The sequence below is a fragment of the Euprymna scolopes genome, chromosome 1, assembly GCF_053919585.1.
Source record: "Euprymna scolopes isolate OS-2025 chromosome 1, ASM5391958v1, whole genome shotgun sequence".
Classification (NCBI taxonomy): Eukaryota; Metazoa; Mollusca; class Cephalopoda; order Sepiida; family Sepiolidae; genus Euprymna; species Euprymna scolopes.
This window is the reverse complement of record NC_136482.1, coordinates 78,956,987-78,982,481: the sequence shown is the minus strand read 5'-3', so window position 1 is coordinate 78,982,481 and position 25,495 is coordinate 78,956,987.

Sequence of the window (25,495 nt, the reverse complement as noted above, 5' to 3'; positions counted from 1 at the left end):
ATATTTAGGATGATATGTGTTGGCAGAAATCACATAAAGGATGATATGTGCTGGCAGAAATCATATTTAGGATGATATGTGTTGGCAGAAATCACATTAAGGATGATATGTGTTGGCAGAAATCATATTTAGGATTATATGTGTTGGCAGAAATAATATTGAGGATTATATGTGTTGGCAGAAATAATATTTAGGATGATATGTGTTGGCAGAAATCATATTTAGGATTATATGTGTTGACAGAAATCATATTTAGGATGATATGTGTTGGCAGAAATCATATTTAGGATGATATGTGTTGGCAGAAATCATATTTAGTATGATATGTGTTGGCAGAAATCACATTAAAGATGATATGTGTTGGCAGAAATCATATTTAGGATGATATGTGTTGGCAGAAATCAAATTTATGATGATATGTGTTGGCAGAAATCATATTTAGGATGATAGGTGTTGGCAGAAATCACATTAACGATTATATGTGTTGGCAGAGATCATATTTGGGATCATATGTGTTGGCAGAAATCATATTTAGGATGATATGTGTTGGCAGAAATCATATTTAGGATTATATATGTTGGCAGAAATCATATTTAGGATTATATGTGTTGGCAGACATCATATTTAGGATGATATGTGTTGGCAGAAATCATATTAAGGATGATATGTGTTGGCAGAAATCACATTATAGATGATATGTGTTGGCAGAAATCATATTTAGGATGATATGTGTTGACAGAATTCATATTTAGGATGATACGTGTTGGCAGAAATCATATTTAGGGTGATATGTGTTGGAAGAAATCATATTTAGGATGATATGTGTTGGCAGAAATCATATTTAGGATGATATGTGTTGGCAGAAATTACATTAACGATTATATGTGTTGGCAGAAATCATATTTAGGATGATATGTGTTGACAGAAATCATATTTAGGATGATATGTGTTGGCAGAAATCACATAAAGGATGATATGTGCTGGCAGAAATCATATTTAGGATGATATGTGTTGGCAGAAATCACATTAAGGATGATATGTGTTGGCAGAAATCATATTTAGGATTATATCTGTTGGCAGAAATAATATTGAGGATTATATGTGTTGGCAGAAATAATATTTAGGATGATATGTGTTGGCAGAAATCATATTTAGGATTATATGTGTTGACAGAAATCATATTTAGGATGATATGTGTTGGCAGAAATCATATTTAGGATGATATGTGTTGGCAGAAATCATATTTAGTATGATATGTGTTGGCAGAAATCACATTAAAGATGATATGTGTTGGCAGAAATCATATTTAGGATGATATGTGTTGGCAGAAATCAAATTTATGATGATATGTGTTGGCAGAAATCATATTTAGGATGATAGGTGTTGGCAGAAATCTCATTAACGATTATATGTGTTGGCAGAGATCATATTTGGGATCATATGTGTTGGCAGAAATCATATTTCGGATGATATGTGTTGGCAGAAATCATATTTAGGATTATATATGTTGGCAGTAATCATATTTAGGATTATATGTGTTGGCAGACATCATATTTAGGATGATATGTGTTGGCAGAAATCATATTAAGGATGATATGTGTTGGCAGAAATCACATTATAGATGATATGTGTTGGCAGAAATCATATTTAGGATGATATGTGTTGACAGAAATCATATTTAGGATTATATGTGTTGGCAGAAATCATATTTAGGATGATATGTGTTGGCAGAAATCATATTTAGGATGATATGCGTTGGCAGAAATCACATAAAGGATGATATGTGTTTGCAGAAATCATATTTAGGATGATATGTGTTGGCAGAAATCATATTTAGGATGATATGTGTTGGCAGAAATCATATTTAGGATGATATGTGTTGGCAGAAATCATATTTAGGATGATATGTGTTGGCAGAAATCACATAAAGGATGATATGTGTTGGAAGAAATCATATTTAGGATGATATGTGTTGGCAGATATCACATTAAGGATGATATGTGTTGGCAGAAATCATATTTAGGATTATATGTGTTGGCAGAAATAATATTGAGGATTATATGTGTTGGCAGAAATAATATTAAGGATGATATGTGTTGGCAGAAATCATATTTAGAATGATATATGTTGGCAGAAATCAGATTAAGGATAATATGTGTTGGCAGAAATCATCTGTAGGATCATATGTTTGACAGAAATGATATTTAGGATGATATGTGTTGGCAGAAATCATATTTAGGATTATATGTGTTGGCAGAAATCATATTTAGTATGATATGTGTTGGCAGAAATCACATAAAGGATGATATGTGTTGGCAGAAATCATATTTAGGATGATATGTGTTGGCAGAAATCATATTTATGATGATATGTGTTGGCAGAAATCATATTTAGGATGATATGTGTTGGCAGAAATCATATTTAGGATGATATGTGTTGGCAGAAATCATATTTAGGATCATATGTTTGACAGAAATCATATTTAGGATGATATGTGTTGGCAGAAATCATATTTAGGATGATATGTGTTGGCAGAAATCATATTTAGGATGATATGTGTTGGCAGAAATCATATTTAGGATAATATGTGTTGTGCACAAATCATATTTTGGATGATATGTGTTGGCAGAAATCATATTTAGAATGATATATGTTGGCAGAAATCAGATTAAGGATAATATGTGTTGGCAGAAATCATCTGTAGGATCATATGTTTGACAGAAATCATATTTAGGATGATATGTGTTGGCAGAAATCATATTAAGGATGATATGTGTTGGCAGAAATCACATTATAGATGATATGTGTTGGCAGAAATCATATTTAGGATTATATGTGTTGACAGAAATCATATTTAGGACGATACGTGTTGGCAGAAATCATATTTAGGATGATATGTGTTGGCAGAAATCATATTTAGGATGATATGTGTTGGCAGTAATCATATTTACGATGATATCTGTTGGCAGAAATCATATTTAGGATTATATGTGTTGGCAGAAATCATATTTAGGATGATATGTGTTGACAGAAATCACATTAAGGATGATATGTGTTGGCAGAAATCATATTTAGGATGATATGTGTTGGCAGAAATCATATTTAGGATGATATGTGTTGGCAGAAATCACATAAAGGATGATATGTGTTGGCAGAAATCATATTTAGGATCATATGTTTGACAGAAATCATATTTAGGATGATATGTGTTGGCAGAAATAATATTTAGGATGATATGTGTTGGCAGAAATCATATTTAGGATGATATGTGTTGGCAGAAATCATATTTAGGATTATATGTGTTGTGCAGAAATCATATTTTGGATGATATGTGATGGCAGAAATCAGATTTGGAATGATATATGTTTGCAGAAATCAGATTAAGGATCATATTTGCTGGCAGAAATCATATTTAGGATCATATGTTTGACAGAATCATATTTAGGATGATATGTGTTGGCAGAAATCATATTTAGGATGATATGTGTTGGCAGAAATAATATTTAGGATGATATGTGTTGGCAGAAATAATATTTAGGATTAGATGTGTTGGCAGAAATCATATTTAGGATAATATGTGTTAGCAGAAATCACATTTAGAATGATATATGTTGTCAGAAATCACATTAAGGATCATATGTGTTGGCAGAAATCATATTAAGGATGATATGTGTTGGCAGAAATCATATTTAGGATGATATGTGTTTGCAGAAATCACATTAAGGATGATATGTGTTGGCAGAAATCATATTTAGGATGATATGTGTTGACGGAAATCATATTTAGGATATGTGTTGGCAGAAATCATATTAAGGATGATATGTGTTTGCAGAAACCATATTTAGGATGATATGTGTTTACAGAAATCATATTTAGGATGATATGTGTTGGAAGAAATCATATTTAGGATGATATGTGTTGGCAGAAATCATATTTAGGATGATATGTGTTGGCAGAAATCATATTTAGGATGATATGTGTTGGCAGAAATCATATTTAGGATGATATGTGTTGGCAGAAATCACATTAACGATTATATGTGTTGGCAGAAATCATATTTAGGATGATATGTGTTGACAGAAATCATATTTAGGATGATAGTTGTTGGCAGAAATCACATAAAGGATTATATGTGCTGGCAGAAATAATATTTAGGATGATATGTGTTGGCAGAAATCACATTAAGGATGATATGTGTTGGCAGAAATTATATTTAGGATTATATGTGTTGGCAGAAAACTTATTGAGGATTATATGTGTTGGCAGAAATAATATTAAGGATGATATGTGTTGGCAGAAATCATATTTAGGATGATATGTGTTGACAGAAATCATATTTAGGATGATATGTGTTGGCAGAAATCATATTTAGGATGATATGTGTTGGCAGAAATCATATTTAGTATGATATGTGTTGGCAGAAATCACATTAAGGATGATATGTGTTGGCAGAAATCATATTTAGGATGATATGTGTTGGCAGAAATCAAATTTATGATGATATGTGTTGGCAGAAATCATATTTAGGATGATAGGTGTTGGCAGAAATCACATTAACGATTATATGTGTTGGCAGAGATCATATTTGGGATCATATGTGTTGGCAGAAATCATATTTAGGATGATATGTGTTGGCAGAAATCATATTTAGGATTATATATGTTGGCAGAAATCATATTTAGGATTATATGTGTTGGCAGAAATCATATTTAGGATGATATGTGTTGGCAGAAATCATATTAAGGATGATATGTGTTGGCAGAAATCACATTATAGATGATATGTGTTGGCAGAAATCATATTTAGGATGAGTTGTGTTGACAGAAATCATATTTAGGATGATACGTGTTGGCAGAAATCATATTTAGGATGATATGTGTTGGCAGAAATCATATTTAGGATGATATGTGTTGGCAGAAATCACATTAAGGATGATAGATGCTGGCAGTAATCATATTGAGGATGATATCTGTTGGCAGAAATCATATTTAGGATTATATGTGTTGGCAGAAATCATATTTAGGATGATATGTGTTGACAGAAATCACATTAAGGATGATATGTGTTGGCAGAAATCATATTTAGGATGATATGAGTTGGCAGATATCATATTTAGGATGATATGTGTTGGCAGAAATCATATTTAGGATGATATGTGTTGGCAGAAATCATATTAAGGATCATATGTTTGACAGAAATCATATTTAGGATGATATGTGTTGGCAGAAATCATATTTAGGATGATATGTTTTGGCAGAAATCATATTTAGGATGATATGTGTTGGCAGAAATCATATTTAGGATTATATTTGTTGTGCAGAAATCATATTTTGGATGATATGTGTTGGCAGAAATCATATTTAGAATGATATATGTTGGCAGAAATCAGATTAAGGATCATATGTGTTGGCAGAAATCATATTTAGGATCATATGTTTGACAGAAATCATATTTAGGATGATATGTGTTGGCAGAAATCATATTTAGGATGATATGTGTTGGCAGAAATCATATTCAGTATGATATGTGTTGGCAGAAATCACATTAAGGATGATATGTGTTGGCAGAATTCATATTTAGGATGATATGTGTTGGCAGAAATCAAATTTCTGATGATATGTGTTGGCAGAAATCATATTTAGGATGATAGGTGTTGGCAGAAATCACATTAACGATTATATGTGTTGGCAGAGATCATATTTGGGATCATATGTGTTGGCAGAAATAATATTTAGGATGATATGTGTTGGCAGATATCATATTTAGGATTATATATGTTGGCAGAAATCATATTAAGGATTATATGTGTTGGCAGAAATCATATTTAGGATGATATGTGTTGGCAGAAATCATATTAAGGATGATATGTGTTGGCAGAAATCACATTATAGATGATATGTGTTGGCAGAAATCATATTTAGGATGATATGTGTTGACAGAAATCATATTTAGGATGATACGTGTTGGCAGAAATCATATTTAGGATGATATGTGTTGGCAGAAATCATATTTAGGATGATATGTGTTGGCAGTAATCATATTTAGGATGATATCTGTTGGCAGAAATCATATTTAGGATTATATGTGTTGGCAGAAATCATATTTAGGATGATATGTGTTGACAGAAATCACATTAAGGATGATATGTGTAGGCAGAAATCATATTTAGGATGATATGTGTTTGCAGAAATCATATTTAGGATGATATGTGTTGGCAGAAATCACATGAAGGATGATATGTGTTGGCAGAAATCACATTAAGGATCATATGTTTGACAGAAATCATATTTAGGATGATATGTGTTGGCAGAAATCATATTAAGGATGATATGTGTTGGCAGATATCATATTTAGGATGATATGTGTTGGCAGAAATCATATTTAGGATTATATGTGTTGTACAGAAATCATATTTTGGATGATATGTGTTGGCAGAAATCATATTTAGAATGATATATGTTGGCAGAAATCAGATTAAGGATCATATGTGTTGGCAGAAATCATATTTAGGATCATATGTTTGACAGAAATCATATTTAGGATGATATGTGTTGGCAGAAATCATATTTAGGATGATATGTGTTTGCAGAAATTACATTAAGGATGATATGTGTTGGCAGAAATCATATTTAGGATGATATGTGTTGACGGAAATCATATTTAGGATATGTGTTGGCAGAAATCATATGTAGGATGATATGTGTTTGCAGAAACCATATTTAGGATGATATGTGTTGCCAGAAATCCTATTTAGGATGATATGTGTTAGCAGAAATCATATTTAGGATGATATGTGTTGGCAGAAATCATATTTAGGATTATATGTGTTGGAAGAAATCATATTTAGGATGATATGTGTTGGCAGAAATCATATTTAGGATTATATGTGTTGGCAGAAATCATATTTAGGATGATATGTCTTGGCAGAAATCATATTTAGGATGATATGTGTTGGCAAAAATCATATTTAGGATTATATGTGTTGGCAGAAATCATATTTAGGATGATATGTGTTGGCAGAAATTATATTTAGGATGATTTGTGTGGGCAGAAATCATATTTAGGATGATACGTGTTGGTAGAAATCATATTTAGGATGATATGTGTTGGCAGAAATCATATTTAGGATGATATGTGTTGGCAGAAATCATATTTAGGATGATATGTGTTGGCAGAAATCATATTTAGGATGATATGTGTTGGCAGAAATCACATTAACGATTATATGTGTTGGCAGAAATCATATTTAGGATGATATGTGTTGACAGAAATCATATTTAGGATGATAGTTGTTGGCAGAAATCACATAAAGGATTATATGTGCTGGCAGAAATAATATTTAGGATGATATGTGTTGGCAGAAATCACATTAAGGATGATATGTGTTGGCAGAAATCATATTTAGGATTATATGTGTTGGCAGAAAACTTATTGAGGATTATATGTGTTGGCAGAAATAATATTAAGGATGATATGTGTTGGCAGAAATCATATTTAGGATGATATGTGTTGACAGAAATCATATTTAGGATGATATGTGTTGGCAGAAATCATATTTAGGATGATATGTGTTGGCAGAAATCATATTTAGTATGATATGTTTTGGCAGAAATCACATTAAGGATGATATGTGTTGGCAGAAATCATATTTAGGATGATATGTGTTGGCAGAAATCAAATTTATGATGATATGTGTTGGCAGAAAATCATATTTAGGATGATAGGTGTTGGCAGAAATCACATTAACGATTATATGTGTTGGCAGAGATCATATTTGGGATCATATGTGTTGGCAGAAATCATATTTAGGATGATATGTGTTGGCAGAAATCATATTTAGGATTATATATGTTGGCATAAATCATATTTAGGATTATATGTGTTGGCAGAAATCATATTTAGGATGATATGTGTTGGCAGAAATCATATTAAGGATGATATGTGTTGGCAGAAATCACATTATAGATGATATGTGTTGGCAGAAATCATATTTAGGATGAGTTGTGTTGACAGAAATCATATTTAGGATGATACGTGTTGGCAGAAATCATATTTAGGATGATATGTGTTGGCAGAAATCATATTTAGGATGATATGTGTTGGCAGAAATCACATTAAGGATGATAGATGCTGGCAGTAATCATATTGAGGATGATATCTGTTGGCAGAAATCATATTTAGGATTATATGTGTTGGCAGAAATCATATTTAGGATGATATGTGTTGACAGAAATCACATTAAGGATGATATGTGTTGGCAGAAATCATATTTAGGATTATATGAGTTGGCAGAAATCATATTTAGGATGATATGTGTTGGCAGAAATCATATTTAGGATGATATGTGTTGGCAGAAATCATATTAAGGATCATATGTTTGACAGAAATCATATTTAGGATGATATGTGTTGGCAGAAATCATATTTAGGATGATATGTTTTGGCAGAAATCATATTTAGGATGATATGTGTTGGCAGAAATCATATTTAGGATTATATTTGTTGTGCAGAAATCATATTTTGGATGATATGTGTTGGCAGAAATCATATTTAGAATGATATATGTTGGCAGAAATCAGATTAAGGATCATATGTGTTGGCAGAAATCATATTTAGGATCATATGTTTGACAGAAATCATATTTAGGATGATATGTGTTGGCAGAAATCATATTTAGGATGATATGTGTTGGCAGAAATCATATTTAGTATGATATGTGTTGGCAGAAATCACATTAAGGATGATATGTGTTGGCAGAAATCATATTTAGGATGATATGTGTTGGCAGAAATCAAATTTCTGATGATATGTGTTGGCAGAAATCATATTTAGGATGATAGGTGTTGGCAGAAATCACATTAACGATTATATGTGTTGGCAGAGATCATATTTGGGATCATATGTGTTGGCAGAAATAATATTTAGGATGATATGTGTTGGCAGAAATCATATTTAGGATTATATATGTTGGCAGAAATCATATTAAGGATTATATGTGTTGGCAGAAATCATATTTAGGATGATATGTGTTGGCAGAAATCATATTTAGGATGATATGTGTTGGCAGAAATCACATTATAGATGATATGTGTTGGCAGAAATCATATTTAGGATGATATGTGTTGACAGAAATCATATTTAGGATGATACGTGTTGGCAGAAATCATATTTAGGATGATATGTGTTTGCAGAAATCATATTTAGGATGATATGTGTTGGCAGTAATCATATTTAGGATGATATCTGTTGGCAGAAATCATATTTAGGATTATATGTGTTGGCAGAAATCATATTTAGGATGATATGTGTTGACAGAAATCACATTAAGGATGATATGTGTAGGCAGAAATCATATTTAGGATGATATGTGTTTGCAGAAATCATATTTAGGATGATATGTGTTGGCAGAAATCACATGAAGGATGATATGTGTTGGCAGAAATCACATTAAGGATCATATTTTTGACAGAAATCATATTTAGGATGATATGTGTTGGCAGAAATCATATTAAGGATGATATGTGTTGGCAGAAATCATATTTAGGATGATATGTGTTGGCAGAAATCATATTTAGGATAATATGTGTTGTACAGAAATCATATTTTGGATGATATGTGTTGGCAGAAATCATATTTAGAATGATATATGTTGGCAGAAATCAGATTAAGGATCATATGTGTTGGCAGAAATCATATTTAGGATCATATGTTTGACAGAAATCATATTTAGGATGATATGTGTTGGAAGAAATCATATTTAGGATGATATGTGTTTGCAGAAATTACATTAAGGATGATATGTGTTGGCAGAAATCATATTTAGGATGATATGTGTTGACGGAAATCATATTTAGGATATGTGTTGGCAGAAATCATATGTAGGATGATATGTGTTTGCAGAAACCATATTTAGGATGATATGTGTTGCCAGAAATCCTATTTAGGATGATATGTGTTAGCAGAAATCATATTTAGGATGATATGTGTTGGCAGAAATAATATTTAGGATTATATGTGTTGGCAGAAATCATATTTAGGATGATATGTTTTGGCAGAAATCATATTTAGGATTATATGTGTTGGCAGAAATCATATTTAGGATGATATGTCTTGGCAGAAATCATATTTAGGATGATATGTGTTGGCAGAAATCATATTTAGGATGATATGTGTTGGCAGAAATCATATTTAGGATGATATGTGTTGGCAGAAATTATATTTAGGATGATTTGTGTGGGCAGAAATCATATTTAGGATGATACGTGTTGGTAGAAATCATATTTAGGATGATATGTGTTGGCAGAAATCATATTTAGGATGATATGTGTTGGCAGAAATCATATTTAGGATGATATGTGTTGGCATAAATCATATTTAGGATGATATGTGTTGGCAGAAATCACATTAACGATTATATGTGTTGGCAGAAATCATATTTAGGATGATATGTGTTGAGAGAAATCATATTTAGGATGATAGTTGTTGGCAGAAATCACATAAAGGATTATATGTGCTGGCAGAAATAATATTTAGGATGATATGTGTTGGCAGATATCACATTAAGGATGATATGTGTTGGCAGAAATCATATTTAGGATTATATGTGTTGGCAGAAAACTTATTGAGGATTATATGTGTTGGCAGAAATAATATTAAGGATGATATGTGTTGGCAGAAATCATATTTAGGATGAGTTGTGTTGACAGAAATCATATTTAGGATGATATGTGTTGGCAGAAATCATATTTAGGATGATATGTGTTGGCAGAAATCATATTTAGTATGATATGTGTTGGCAGAAATCACATTAAGGATGATATGTGTTGGCAGAAATCATATTTAGGATGATATGTGTTGGCAGAAATCAAATTTATGATGATATGTGTTGGCAGAAATCATATTTAGGATGATAGGTGTTGGCAGAAATCACATTAACGATTATATGTGTTGGCAGAGATCATATTTGGGATCATATGTGTTGGCAGAAATCATATTTAGGATGATATGTGTTGGCAGAAATCATATGTAGGATTATATATGTTGGCAGAAATCATATTTAGGATTATATGTGTTGGCAGAAATCATATTTAGGATGATATGTGTTGGCAGAAATCATATTAAGGATGATATGTGTTGGCAGAAATCACATTATAGATGATATGTGTTGGCAGAAATCATATTTAGGATGAGTTGTGTTGACAGAAATCATATTTAGGATGATACGTGTTGGCAGAAATCATATTTAGGATGATATGTGTTGGCAGAAATCATATTTAGGATGATATGTGTTGGCAGAAATCACATTAAGGATGATAGATGCTGGCAGTAATCATATTGAGGATGATATCTGTTGGCAGAAATCATATTTAGGATTATATGTGTTGGCAGAAATCATATTTAGGATGATATGTGTTGACAGAAATCACATTAAGGATGATATGTTTTGGCAGAAATCATATTTAGGATGATATGTGTTGGCAGAAATCATATTAAGGATCATATGTTTGACAGAAATCATATTTAGGATGATATGTGTTGGCAGAAATCATATTTAGGATGATATGTTTTGGCAGAAATCATATTTAGGATGATATGTGTTGGCAGAAATCATATTTAGGATTATATTTGTTGTGCAGAAATCATATTTTGGATGATATGTGTTGGCAGAAATCATATTTAGAATGATATATGTTGGCAGAAATCAGATTAAGGAGCATATGTGTTGGCAGAAATCATATTTAGTATCATATGTTTGACAGAAATCATATTTAGGATGATATGTGTTGGCAGAAATCATATTTAGGATGATATGTGTTGGCAGAAATCATATTTAGTATGATATGTGTTGGCAGAAATCACATTAAGGATGATATGTGTTGGCAGAAATCATATTTAGGATGATATGTGTTGGCAGAAATCAAATTTCTGATGATATGTGTTGGCAGAAATCATATTTAGGATGATAGGTGTTGGCAGAAATCACATTAACGATTATATGTGTTGGCAGAGATCATATTTGGGATCATATGTGTTGGCAGAAATAATATTTAGGATGATATGTGTTGGCAGAAATCATATTTCGGATTATATATGTTGGCAGAAATCATATTAAGGATTATATGTGTTGGCAGAAATCATATTTAGGATGATATGTGTTGGCAGAAATCATATTAAGGATGATATGTGTTGGCAGAAATCACATTATAGATGATATGTGTTGGCAGAAATCATATTTAGGATGATATGTGTTGACAGAAATCATATTTAGGATGATACGTGTTGGCAGAAATCATATTTAGGATGATATGTGTTGGCAGAAATCATATTTACGATGATATGTGTTGGCAGTAATCATATTTAGGATGATATCTGTTGGCAGAAATCATATTTAGGATTATTTGTGTTTGCAGAAATCATATTTAGGATGATATGTGTTGACAGAAATCACATTAAGGATGATATGTGTAGGGAGAAATCATATTTAGGATGATATGTGTTTGCAGAAATCATATTTAGGATGATATGTGTTGGCAGAAATCACATGAAGGATGATATGTGTTGGCAGAAATCACATTAAGGATCATATGTTTGACAGAAATCATATTTAGGATGATATGTGTTGGCAGAAATCATATTAAGGATGATATGTGTTGGCAGAAATCATATTTAGGATGATATGTGTTGGCAGAAATCATATTTAGGATTATATGTGTTGTACAGAAATCATATTTTGGATGATATGTGTTGGCAGAAATCATATTTAGAATGATATATGTTGGCAGAAATCAGATTAAGGATCATATGTGTTGGCAGAAATCATATTTAGGATCATATGTTTGACAGAAATCATATTTAGGATGATATGTGTTGGCAGAAATAATATTTAGGATGATATGTGTTTGCAGAAATTACATTAAGGATGATATGTGTTGGCAGAAATCATATTTAGGATGATATGTGTTGACGGAAATCATATTTAGGATATGTGTTGGCAGAAATCATATGTAGGATGATATGTGTTTGCAGAAACCATATTTAGGATGATATGTGTTGCCAGAAATCCTATTTAGGATGATATGTGTTAGCAGAAATCATATTTAGGATGATATGTGATGGCAGAAATCATATTTAGGATTATATGTGTTGGCAGAAATCATATTTAGGATGATATGTGTTGGCAGAAATCATATTTAGGATTATATGTGTTGGCAGAAATAATATTTAGGATGATATGTCTTGGCAGAAATCATATTTAGGATGATATGTGTTCGCAGAAATCATATTTAGGATTATATGTGTTGGCAGAAATCATATTTAGGATGATATGTGTTGGCAGAAATTATATTTAGGATGATTTGTGTGGGCAGAAATCATATTTAGGATGATACGTGTTGGTAGAAATCATATTTAGGATTATATGTGTTGGCAGAAATCGTATTTAGGATGATATGTGTTGGCAGAAATCATATTTAGAATGATATATGTTGGCAGAAATCACATTAAGGATCATATGTGTTGGCAGAAATCATATTTAGGATGATATGTGTTGGCAGAAATCATATTTAGGATGATATGTGTTTGCAGAAATCACATTAAGGATGATATGTGTTGGCAGAAATCATATTGAGGATGATATGTGTTGACCGAAATCATATTTAGGATATGTGTTGGCAGAAATCATATTTAGGATGATATGTGTTTGCAGAAACCATATTTAGGATGATATGTGTTGACAGAAATCATATTTAGGATGATATGTGTTGGCAGAAATCATATTTAGGATGATATGTGTTGGCAGAAATCATATTTAGGATGATATGTGTTGGCAGAAATCATATTTAGGATGATATGTGTTGGCAGAAATCATATTTAGGATGATATGTGTTGGCAGAAATCACATTAACGATTATATGTGTTGGCAGAAATCATATTTAGGATGATATGTGTTGACAGAAATCATATTTAGGATGATATGTGTTGGCAGAAATCACATAAAGGATTATATGTGCTGGCAGAAATCATATTTAGGATGATATGTGTTGGCAGAAATCACATTAAGGATGATATGTGTTGGCAGAAATCATATTTAGGATTATATGTGTTGGCAGAAATAATATTGAGGATTATATGTGTTGGCAGAAATAAAATTAAGGATGATATGTGTTGGCAGAAATCATATTTAGGATGATATGTGTTGACAGAAATCATATTTAGGATGATATGTGTTGGCAGAAATCATATTTAGGATGATATGTGTTGGCAGAAATCATATTTAGTATGATATGTGTTGGCAGAAATCACATTAAGGATGATATGTGTTGGCAGAAATCATATTTAGGATGATATGTGTTGGCAGAAATCATATTTAGGATTATATTTGTTGTGCAGAAATCATATTTTGGATGATATGTGTTGGCAGAAATCATATTTAGAATGATATATGTTGGCAGAAATCAGATTAAGGATCATATGTGTTGGCAGAAATCATATTTAGGATCATATGTTTGACAGAAATCATATTTAGGATGATATCTGTTGGCAGAAATCATATTTAGGATGATATGTGTTGGCAGAAATCATATTTAGTATGATATGTGTTGGCAGAAATCACATTAAGGATGATATGTGTTGGCAGAAATCATATTTAGGATGATATGTGTTGGCAGAAATCAAATTTCTGATGATATGTGTTGGCAGAAATCATATTTAGGATGATAGGTGTTGGCAGAAATCACATTAACGATTATATGTGTTGGCAGAGATCATATTTGGGATCATATGTGTTGGCAGAAATAATATTTAGGATGATATGTGTTGGCAGAAATCATATTTAGGATTATATATGTTGGCAGATCTCATATTTAGGATTATATGTGTCGGCAGAAATCATATTTAGGATGATATGTGTTGGCAGAAATCATATTAAGGATGATATGTGTTGGCAGAAATCACATTATAGATGATATGTGTTGGCAGAAATCATATTTAGGATGATATGTGTTGACAGAAATCATATTTAGGATGATACGTGTTGGCAGAAATCATATTAAGGATGATATGTGTTGGCAGAAATCATATTTAGGATGATATGTGTTAGCAGTAATCATATTTAGGATGATATCTGTTGGCAGAAATCATATTTAGGATTATATGTGTTGGCAGAAATCATATTTAGGATGATATGTGTTGACAGAAATCACATTAAGGATGATATGTGTTGGCAGAAACCATATTAAGGATGATATGTGTTGGCAGAAATCATATTTAGGATGATATGTGTTGGCAGAAATCACATGAAGGATGATATGTGTTGGCAGAAATCACATTAAGGATCATATGTTTGACAGAAATCATATTTAGGATGATATGTGTTGGCAGAAATCATATTAAGGATGATATGTGTTGGCAGAAATCATATTTAGGATGATATGTGTTGGCAGAAATCATATTTAGGATTATATGTGTTGGCAGAAATCATATTTAGGATGATATGTGTTGGCAGAAATTATATTTAGGATTATATGTGTTGACAGAAATCATATTTAGGATGATACGTGTTGGTAGAAATCATATTTAGGATGATATGTGTTGGCAGAAATCATATTTAGGATGATATGTGTTGGCAGAAATCATATTTAGAATGATATATGTTGGCAGAAATCACATTAAGGATCATATGTGTTGGCAGAAATCATATTTAGGATGATATGTGTTGGCAGAAATCATTTTTAGGATGATATGTGTTTGCAGAAATCACATTAAGGATGATATGTGTTGGCAGAAATAATATTGAGGATGATATGTGTGTATGGAAATCATATTTAGGATATGTGTTGGCAGAAATCATATTTAGGATGATATGTGTTTGCAGAAACCATATTTAGGATGATATGTGTTGACAGAAATCATATTTAGGATGATATGTGTTGGCAGAAATCATATTTAGGATGATATGTGTTGGCAGAAATAATACTTAGGATGATATGTGTTGGCAGAAATCATATTTAGGATGATATGTGTTGGCAGAAATAATATTAAGGATGATATGTGTTGGCAGAAATCACATTAACGATTATATGTGTTGGCAGAAATCATATTTAGGATGATATGTGTTGACAGAAATCATATTTAGGATGATATGTGTTGGCAGAAATCACATAAAGGATTATATGTGCTGGCAGAAATCATATTTAGGATGATATGTGTTGGCAGAAATCACATTAAGGATGATATGTGTTGGCAGAAATCATATTTAGGATTATATGTGTTGGCAGAAATAATATTGAGGATTATATGTGTTGGCAGAAATAATATTAAGGATGATATGTGTTGGCAGAAATCATATTTAGGATGATATGTGTTGACAGAAATCATATTTAGGATGATATGTGTTGGCAGAAATCATATTTAGGATGATATGTGTTGGCAGAAATCATATTTAGTATGATATGTGTTGGCAGAAATCACATTAATGATGATATGTGTTGGCAGAAATCATATTTAGGATGATATGTGTTGGCAGAAATCAAATTTATGATGATATGTGTTGGCAGAAATCATATTTAGGATGATAGGTGTTGGCAGAAATCACATTAACGATTATATGTGTTGGCAGAGATCATATTTGGGATCATATGTGTTGGCAGAAATCATATTTAGGATGATATGTGTTGGCAGAAATCATATTTAGGATTATATATGTTGGCAGAAATCATATTTAGGATTATATGTGTTGGCAGAAATCATATTTAGGATGATATGTGTTGGCAGAAATCATATAAAGGATGATATGTGTTGGCAGAAATCACATTGTAGATGATATGTGTTGGCAGAAATCATATTTAGGATGAGTTGTGTTGACAGAAATCATATTTAGGATGATACGTGTTGGGAGAAATCATATTTAGGATGATATGTGTTGGCAGAAATCATATTTAGGATGATATGTGTTGGCAGAAATCACATTAAGGATGATATGTGTTGGCAGTAATCATATTTAGGATGATATGTGTTGGCAGAAATCATATTTAGGATTATATGTGTTGGCAGAAATCATATTTAGGATGATATGTGTTGACAGAAATCACATTAAGGATGATATGTGTTGGCAGAAATCATATTTAGGATGATATGTGTTGGCAGAAATAATATTTAGGATGATATGTGTTGGCAGAAATAATATTTAGGATGATATGTGTTGGCAGAAATCATATTTAGGATCATATGTTTGACAGAAATCATATTTAGGATGATATGTGTTTGCAGAAATCATATTTAGGATGATATGTGTTGGCAGAAATCATATTTAGGATGATATGTGTTGGCAGAAATCATATTTAGGATTATATTTGTTGTGCAGAAATCATATTTTGGATGATATGTGTTGGCAGAAATCATATTTAGAATGATATATGTTGGCAGAAATCAGATTAAGGATCATATGTGTTGGCAGAAATCATATTTAGGATCATATGTTTGACAGAAATCATATTTAGGATGATATGTGTTTGCAGAAATCATATTTAGGATGATATGTGTTGGCAGAAATCATATTTAGGATGATATGTGTTGGCAGAAATCATATTTAGGATTATATTTGTTGTGCAGAAATCATATTTTGGATGATATGTGTTGGCAGAAATTATATTTAGAATGATATATGTTGGCAGAAATCAGATTAAGGATCATATGTGTTGGCAGAAATCATATTTAGGATCATATGTTTGACAGAAATCATATTTAGGATGATATGTGTTGACAGAAATCATATTTAGGATGATATGTGTTGGCAGAAATCATATTTAGTATGATATGTGTTGGCAGAAATAACATTAAGGATGATATGTGTTGGCAGAAATCATATTTAGGATGATATGTGTTGGCAGAAATCAAATTTAGGATGATATGTGTTGGCAGAAATCATATTTAGGATGATACGTGTTGGCAGAAATCATATTTAGGATGATATGTGTTGGCAGAAATCATATTTAGGATGATATGTGTTGGCAGTAATCATATTTACGATGATATCTGTTGGCAGAAATCATATTTAGGATTATATGTGTTGGCAGAAATCATATTTAGGATGATATGTGTTGACAGAAATCACATTAAGGATGATATGTGTTGGCAGAAATCATATTTAGGATGATATGTGTTGGCAGAAATCATATTTAGGATGATATGTGTTGGCAGAAATCACATGAAGGATGATATGTGTTGGCAGAAATCATATTTAGGATCATATGTTTGACAGAAATCATATTTAGGATGATATGTGTTGGCAGAAATCATATTTAGGATGATATGTGTTGGCAGAAATCATATTTAGGATGATATGTGTTGGCAGAAATCATATTTAGGATTATATGTGTTGTGCAGAAATCATATTTTGGATGATATGTGTTGGCAGAAATCAGATTTAGAATGATATATGTTGGCAGAAATCAGATTAAGGATCATATTTGCTGGCAGAAATCATATTTAGGATCATATGTTTGACAGAAATCATATTTAGGATGATATGTGTTGGCAGAAATCATATTTAGGATGATATGTGTTGGCAGAAATAATATTTAGGATGATATGTGTTGGCAGAAATCATATTTAGGATTAGATGTGTTGGCAGAAATCATATTTAGGATAATATGTGTTAGCAGAAATCACATTTAGAATGATATATGTTGTCAGAAATCACATTAAGGATCATATGTGTTGGCAGAAATCATATTTAGGATGATATGTGTTGGCAGAAATCATATTTAGGATGATATGTGTTTGCAGAAATCACATTAAGGATGATATGTGTTGGCAGAAATCATATTTAGGATGATATGTGTTGACGGAAATCATATTTAGGATATGTGTTGGCAGAAATCATATTTAGGATGATATGTGTTTGCAGAAACCATATTTAGGATGATATGTGTTGACAGAAATCATATTTAGGATGATATGTGTTGGCAGAAATCATATTTAGGATGATATGTGTTGGCAGAAATCATATTTAGGATGATATGTGTTGGCAGAAATCATATTTAGGATGATATGTGTTGGCAGAAATCATATTTAGGATGATATGTGTTGGCAGAAATCACATTAACGATTATATGTGTTGGCAGAAATCATATTTAGGATGATATGTGTTGACAGAAATCATATTTAGGATGATAGTTGTTGGCAGAAATCACATAAAGGATTATATGTGCTGGCAGAAATAATATTTAGGATGATATGTGTTGGCAGAAATCACATTAAGGATGATATGTGTTGGCAGAAATCATATTTAGGATTATATGTGTTGGCAGAAAACTTATTGAGGATTATATGTGTTGGCAGAAATAATATTAAGGATGATATGTGTTGGCAGAAATCATATTTAGGATGATATGTGTTGACAGAAATCATATTTAGGATGATATGTGTTGGCAGAAATCATATTTAGGATGATATGTGTTGGCAGAAATCATATTTAGTATGATCTGTGTTGGCAGAAATCACATTAAGGATGATATGTGTTGGCAGAAATCATATTTAGGATGATATGTGTTGGCAGAAATCAAATTTATGATGATATATTTTGGCAGAAATCATATTTAGGATGATAGGTGTTGGCAGAAATCACATTAACGATTATATGTGTTGGCAGAGATCATATTTGGGATCATATGTGTTGGCAGAAATCATATTTAGGATGATATGTGTTGGCAGAAATCATATTTAGGATTATATATGTTGGCAGAAATCATATTTAGGATTATATGTGTTGGCAGAAATCATATTTAGGATGATATGTGTTGGCAGAAATCATATTAAGGATGATATGTGTTGGCAGAAATCACATTATAGATGATATGTGTTGGCAGAAATCATATTTAGGATGAGTTGTGTTGACAGAAATCATATTTAGGATGATACGTGTTGGGAGAAATCATATTTAGGATGATATGTGTTGGCAGAAATAATATTTAGGATGATATGTGTTGGCAGAAATCACATTAAGGATGATATGTGTTGGCAGTAATCATATTTAGGATGATATCTGTTGGCAGAAATCATATTTAGGATTATATGTGTTGGCAGAAATCATATTTAGGATGATATGTGTTGACAGAAATCACATTAAGGATGATATGTGTTGGCAGAAATAATATTTAGGATGATATGTGTTGGCAGAAATCATATTTAGGATGATATGTGTTGGCAGAAATAATATTTAGGATGATATGTGTTGGCAGAAATCATATTTAGGATCATATGTTTGACAGAAATCATATTAAGGATGATATGTGTTTGCAGAAATCATATTTAGGATGATATGTGTTGGCAGAAATCATATTTAGGATGATATGTGTTGGCAGAAATAATATTTAGGATTATATTTGTTGTGCAGAAATCATATTTTGGATGATATGTGTTGGCAGAAATCATATTTAGAATGATATATGTTGGCAGAAATCAGATTAAGGATCATATGTGTTGGCAGAAATCATATTTAGGATCATATGTTTGACAGAAATCATATTTAGGATGATATGTGTTTGCAGAAATCATATTTAGGATGATATGTGTTGGCAGAAATCATATTTAGGATGATATGTGTTGGCAGAAATAATATTTAGGATTATATTTGTTGTGCAGAAATCATATTTTGGATGATATGTGTTGGCAGAAATCATATTTAGAATGATATATGTTGGCAGAAATCAGATTAAGGATCATATGTGTTGGCAGAAATCATATTTAGGATCATATGTTTGACAGAAATCATATTTAGGATGATATGTGTTGACAGAAATCATATTTAGGATGATATGTGTTGGCAGAAATCATATTTAGTATGATATGTGTTGGCAGAAATCACATTAAGGATGATATGTGTTGGCAGAAATCATATTTAGGATGATATGTGTTGGCAGAAATCAAATTTCTGATGATATGTGTTGGCAGAAATCATATTTAGGATGATACGTGTTGGCAGAAATCATATTTAGGATGATATGTGTTGGCAGAAATCATATTTAGGATGATATGTGTTGGCAGTAATCATATTTACGATGATATCTGTTGGCAGAAATCATATTTAGGATTATGTGTGTTGGCAGAAATCATATTTAGGATGATATGTGTTGACAGAAATCACATAAAGGATGATATGTGTTGGCAGAAATCATATTTAGGATGATATGTGTTGGCAGAAATCATATTTAGGATGATATGTGTTGGCAGAAATCACATGAAGGATGATATGTGTTGGCAGAAATCATATTTAGGATCATATGTTTGACAGAAATCATATTTAGGATGATATGTGTTGGCAGAAATCATATTTAGGATGATATGTGTTGGCAGAAATCATATTTAGGATGATATGTGTTGGCAGAAATCATATTTAGGATTATATGTGTTGTGCAGAAATCATATTTTGGATGATATGTGTTGGCAGAAATCAGATTTAGAATGATATATGTTGGCAGAAATCAGATTAAGGATCATATTTGCTGGCAGAAATCATATTTAGGATCATATGTTTGACAGAAATCATATTTAGGATGATATGTGTTGGCAGAAATCATATTAAGGATGATATGTGTTGGCAGAAATAATATTTAGGATGATATGTGTTGGCAGAAATCATATTTAGGATTAGATGTGTTGGCAGAAATCATATTTAGGATAATATGTGTTAGCAGAAATCACATTTAGAATGATATATGTTGTCAGAAATCACATTAAGGATCATATGTGTTGGCAGAAATCATATTTAGGATGATATGTGTTGGCAGAAATCATATTTAGGATGATATGTGTTTGCAGAAATCACATTAAGGATGATATGTGTTGGCAGAAATCATATTTAGGATGATATGTGTTGACGGAAATCATATTTAGGATATGTGTTGGCAGAAATCATATTTAGGATGATATGTGTTTGCAGAAACCATATTTAGGATGATATGTGTTGACAGAAATCATATTTAGGATGATATGTGTTGGCAGAAATCATATTTAGGATGATATGTGTTGGCAGAAATCATATTTAGGATGATATGTGTTGGCAGAAATCATATTTAGGATGATATGTGTTGGCAGAAATCATATTTAGGATGATATGTGTTGGCAGAAATCACATTAACGATTATATGTGTTGGCAGAAATCATATTTAGGATGATATGTGTTGACAGAAATCATATTTAGGATGATAGTTGTTGGCAGAAATCACATAAAGGATTATATGTGCTGGCAGAAATAATATTTAGGATGATATGTGTTGGCAGAAATCACATTAAGGATGATATGTGTTGGCAGAAATCATATTTAGGATTATATGTGTTGGCAGAAAACTTATTGAGGATTATATGTGTTGGCAGAAATTATATTAAGGATGATATGTGTTGGCAGAAATCATATTTAGGATGATATGTGTTGACAGAAATCATATTAAGGATGATATGTGTTGGCAGAAATCATATTTAGGATGATATGTGTTGGCAGAAATCATATTTAGTATGATATGTGTTGGCAGAAATCACATTAAGGATGATATGTGTTGGCAGAAATCATATTTAGGATGATATGTGTTGGCAGAAATCAAATTTATGATGATATATTTTGGCAGAAATCATATTTAGGATGATAGGTGTTGGCAGAAATCACATTAACGATTATATGTGTTGGCAGAGATCATATTTGGGATCATATGTGTTGGCAGAAATCATATTTAGGATGATATGTGTTGGCAGAAATCATATTTAGGATTATATATGTTGGCAGAAATCATATTTAGGATTATATGTGTTGGCAGAAATCATATTTAGGATGATATGTGTTGGCAGAAATCATATTAAGGATGATATGTGTTGGCAGAAATCACAATATAGATGATATGTGTTGGCAGAAATCATATTTAGGATGAGTTGTGTTGACAGAAATCATATTTAGGATGATACGTGTTGGGAGAAATCATATTTAGGATGATATGTGTTGGCAGAAATAATATTTAGGATGATATGTGTTGGCAGAAATCACATTAAGGATGATATGTGTTGGCAGTAATCATATTTAGGATGATATCTGTTGGCAGAAATCATATTTAGGATTATATGTGTTGGCAGAAATCATATTTAGGATGATATGTGTTGACAGAAATCACATTAAGGATGATATGTGTTGGCAGAAATAATATTTAGGATGATATGTGTTGGCAGAAATCATATTTAGGATGATATGTGTTGGCAGAAATAATATTTAGGATGATATGTGTTGGCAGAAATCATATTTAGGATCATATGTTTGACAGAAATCATATTAAGGATGATATGTGTTTGCAGAAATCATATTTAGGATGATATGTGTTGGCAGAAATCATATTTAGGATGATATGTGTTGGCAGAAATAATATTTAGGATTATATTTGTTGTGCAGAAATCATATTTTGGATGATATGTGTTGGCAGAAATCATATTTAGAATGATATATGTTGGCAGAAATCAGATTAAGGATCATATGTGTTGGCAGAAATCATATTTAGGATCATATGTTTGACAGAAATCATATTTAGGATGATATGTGTTTGCAGAAATCATATTTAGGATGATATGTGTTGGCAGAAATCATATTTAGGATGATATGTGTTGGCAGAAATAATATTTAGGATTATATTTGTTGTGCAGAAATCATATTTTGGATGATATGAGTTGGCAGAAATCATATTTAGAATGATATATGTTGGCAGAAATCAGATTAAGGATCATATGTGTTGGCAGAAATCATATTTAGGATCATATGTTTGACAGAAATCATATTTAGGATGATATGTGTTGACAGAAATCATATTTAGGATGATATGTGTTGGCAGAAATCATATTTAGTATGATATGTGTTGGCAGAAATCACATTAAGGATGATATGTGTTGGCAGAAATCATATTTAGGATGATATGTGTTGGCAGAAATCAAATTTCTGATGATATGTGTTGGCAGAAATCATATTTAGGATGATACGTGTTGGCAGAAATCATATTTAGGATGATATGTGTTGGCAGAAATCATATTTAGGATGATATGTGTTGGCAGTAATCATATTTACGATGATATCTGTTGGCAGAAATCATATTTAGGATTATATGTGTTGGCAGAAATCATATTTAGGATGATATGTGTTGACAGAAATCACATTAAGGATGATATGTGTTGGCAGAAATCATATTTAGGATGATATGTGTTGGCAGAAATCATATTTAGGATGATATGTGTTGGCAGAAATCACATGAAGGATGATATGTGTTGGCAGAAATCATATTTAGGATCATATGTTTGACAGAAATCATATTTAGGATGATATGTGTTGGCAGAAATCATATTTAGGATGATATGTGTTGGCAGAAATCATATTTAGGATGATATGTGTTGGCAGAAATCATATTTAGGATTATATGTGTTGTGCAGAAATCATATTTTGGATGATATGTGTTGGCAGAAATCAGATTTAGAATGATATATGTTGGCAGAAATCAGATTAAGGATCATATTTGCTGGCAGAAATCATATTTAGGATCATATGTTTGACAGAAATCATATTTAGGATGATATGTGTTGGCAGAAATCATATTTAGGATGATATGTGTTGGCAGAAATAATATTTAGGATGATATGTGTTGGCAGAAATCATATTTAGGATTAGATGTGTTGGCAGAAATCATATTTAGGATAATATGTGTTAGCAGAAATCACATTTAGAATGATATATGTTGTCAGAAATCACATTAAGGATCATATGTGTTGGCAGAAATCATATTTAGGATGATATGTGTTGGCAGAAATCATATTTAGGATGATATGTGTTTGCAGAAATCACATTAAGGATTATATGTGTTGGCAGAAATCATATTTAGGATGATATGTGTTGACGGAAATCATATTTAGGATATGTGTTGGCAGAAATCATATTTAGGATGATATGTGTTTGCAGAAACCATATTTAGGATGATATGTGTTGACAGAAATCATATTTAGGATGATATGTGTTGGCAGAAATCATATTTAGGATGATATGTGTTGGCAGAAATCATATTTAGGATGATATGTGTTGGCAGAAATCATATTTAGGATGATATGTGTTGGCAGAAATCATATTTAGGATGATATGTGTTGGCAGAAATCACATTAACGATTATATGTGTTGGCAGAAATCATATTTAGGATGATATGTGTTGACAGAAATCATATTTAGGATGATAGTTGTTGGCAGAAATCACATAAAGGATTATATGTGCTGGCAGAAATAATATTTAGGATGATATGTGTTGGCAGAAATCACATTAAGGATGATATGTGTTGGCAGAAATCATATTTAGGATTATATGTGTTGGCAGAAAACTTATTGAGGATTATATGTGTTGGCAGAAATAATATTAAGGATGATATGTGTTGGCAGAAATCATATTTAGGATGATATGTGTTGACAGAAATCATATTTAGGATGATATGTGTTGGCA